Raw genomic sequence first — 2,982 nt, forward strand, 5'->3', positions numbered from 1 at the left:
ATTGAATCAATCAACTAATATTCAAGGGTAGTATGTAAGAGAGAGTGGAATATATGAAATTGTTAGTACTCAACAACATCCATTCATCCATTGTTTTGTGTTTAACCTCAATTGATCAAATTGCATTCATGTTTATTTTTCTGCACTTTATAAAAATCCCAAAATATTATTTTTAGTGTTGATTGGTTAAGCAAAAGCACAACAGTTTAGTGCCGTGAGTCTCTTGGGAAAACGATACTTGGACTTACCATTTTATTATTACTTGAACGATTTGGTACGCTTGCCAATTTGTCAACACCATCAACTACATCGTTTTCAATTTCATCCACTCCTTTCAACAAAGTCACCGAATTTTCTCTTGTTCCATATTGCTGATTGTCTATTGCCTTCTGTTCAATTAGATCTATCCCATCTTCTGGTGACCTGTCTAAGAAAGATCCTCCNCTTGCAGCATCTGCCCATGACCTATCAGTTGGACTTAAGCCTTCATAAAAGCATAGAATGAAGTCTGTCATTTGAAGCTGATGGCATGAAGCACATAGCTTCTTGAATCTTTCTCAATATTCACTGAGATTCTCTCTGTCTCTCTGTCTTATATCTTGAATTTCCCTACGGATGGCAGATAGTCTGGATGCAGGAAAATACTTTTCAAGAAATAGTCTTTCAATGGTTTCCCAATTTGTAATCCGTGCAGAGAGATAATACCACCAATCTTCAGCTGCTCCTTGAAGAGTAAAAGGAAAAGCTCTCATCTTCAGGCTTTCTATTGTGATCCTGGGAGATCTGAAATTTTCACACAGCATGTGGAATTGTCTCAAGTGTTTGTGTGGATTCTCCCTTGATAACCCATTGAACTTCGGTAAGGAATTTAGCATGTCAGGTCTCAACTCCCACTCCTCATTGGGGTATTCAATGTTACTTTGGGTAACTGTATTATGGGAGGTGGCTAACTGTCTAATGGTTCTCTGTGCCATTCTGTTTGGCTTAGGATCAGGTAAGGGAATGGATGGTATGTTTGTGACTNGAGATGATAAAAGTAGTGTGGCTTCAGATGTAGGTAGTGTTCCCTCAGTAGAACACACAAGTTTCAATCTGCTCCTCACCTTACGCAAATTCCTTTCAACTTCCAGGTTGATTTGATAGAATTCTCCCGGGTTAGCTCAGGTCATGCACTAAGAATCTGCTTGAAGCTGTTTCTCTATTTTTGACTTCTTTTTGTTCTTTCGTTCTTGCTTAAGAAAAAGATTTCAGATGAGATATGAGAAATACTTTGTTTGGGTCCACTCCCAGGAAAGAGAGGTGCGTCACAATGGACAACTTAAGTACCAAGTCTTTCTTAGCCAGAGTATATTCAAACTAGCTTTAAGTGTTTCTCAAGAGAAATTCTTAATTAAAGCATGAACAAAGAGTTTTTCTGAAGAATAACTAAATGCTACAAAATAACTCAAACTAAATTAAATGTATATGTGTTAGGAAGAAAAAAACAAATGAAATAAAAATAAAAATAAAAATGAGAATCAAAATATTCAAAATACTTACCGTAGTTCCACGGCAACGACGCCAAATTTGATAAGCTGTAGTTGAAGCTATCAAATTAATACTACTTTTCAAGGCAACTTCAGTATTGCCTAGTAGTATTCAAGAAAGTAGATAGGGCTAAAGTAACCCTAAGTCGTCTCCCAACGAACACGGAATTGCTTTCGAATATCTGACTCTTATGAATGGTATGCAATGCTTATGAGTAATGATTAAAAGTGAGAATATTTAAAGAATGTTGTAAAACAAAGAGGAAACCTAAANTCCATGAATGGAGTGAAACACATAAAGAAAAGTGAAAGGAGTGGTGGATCAATGAATGAATGAAGCTCCCCCTTTTTCTGCCTCCCCTGGGTCTCTTTATATAGACTTGATTGGGCTTGGACTCTGAATATTCAGTTGTAAAAACTTTTATCATATATCTTCCAAATAACTAAAAGATTTAGATAATTATAACATTATTTGGAAGATATTTTCTGTTAATATTCCTAATTAAATTAATTCAACAACTGAATTTTATCTTAAAACTTTTCTAAATTTCCAAAATTGCACAAATGTCCTGAAATTTCCTCTATCTCCACTTAAACCCCTTTGCAATTTCTGAAATTTCACATTGCCCCTTGTTGACTAGCTTTGACTCAAAAAATTGAGGCTCCAATATGATCTTGACACGTGTCAGCCTCTTCCCCACCTAAATTAGGTTTAAGATTAGGGGAAAGGAGGTCTTCAGCGCCGCACTCGAATAACATGGAGGTGCTACTGGTGGAGTCTTGGTTTCGTTCGCATGGCTGCATAGAAAACGCGATTAGGGTTTCTCACTGTATCTGGATTTGCAGGTTCAAGATCGATGGCGCTGGTGACTGTTGGCGATGAGGATAGTTCCGCGATGGTGATGACGAACTGGGTTTCATGGGCTGGTTTTTTGTGTGCAGGTGGTGGCCTGATGGCGGATAGCGGCACGGTGATGGTGAACGGCGCGATTCTTCTGCGTGTTTGATGACAGCTTTGCGCGAGATGGAGGAGAGTGATGGAGGCTTGCGGCGCGAACAACGACAACGTCTTCCCGATGGCTTCATAATTGCACGGTGGCTGGTCGACGTTGATGGAGGAGAAGATGAAGGCAGCGACGCGACGACAATTTGGACTGGTGCTTGCTCATGGAAGATTGGGTGGTGGCGTGAAGCTTCGTGATGGCCGGTGAGCACGCCGGCGATGGTGGCTGGCAGCGGCTTGAAGGTTGACAGTGGTTGCTTTAGGTTTTGGAAGTCTAGGGTTTCTGTGAAGATAGTGATGATGTGTCAACATCTGGTTGGCTATCTGTGTTAGTGGTGGATTGCCAGGTGGCACCATATTAGGCAATCTGACTTAGGAATGGTAGGAGGGGTGTGTATAGGGAATTAGGAAGGTGTAGCAGAAAAAGTCTAGTGATTGGGCTTATTTGTTGGG

The sequence above is a fragment of the Vigna radiata genome, chromosome 1 (genome assembly GCF_000741045.1).
Source record: "Vigna radiata var. radiata cultivar VC1973A chromosome 1, Vradiata_ver6, whole genome shotgun sequence".
Lineage (NCBI taxonomy): Eukaryota > Viridiplantae > Streptophyta > Magnoliopsida > Fabales > Fabaceae > Vigna > Vigna radiata.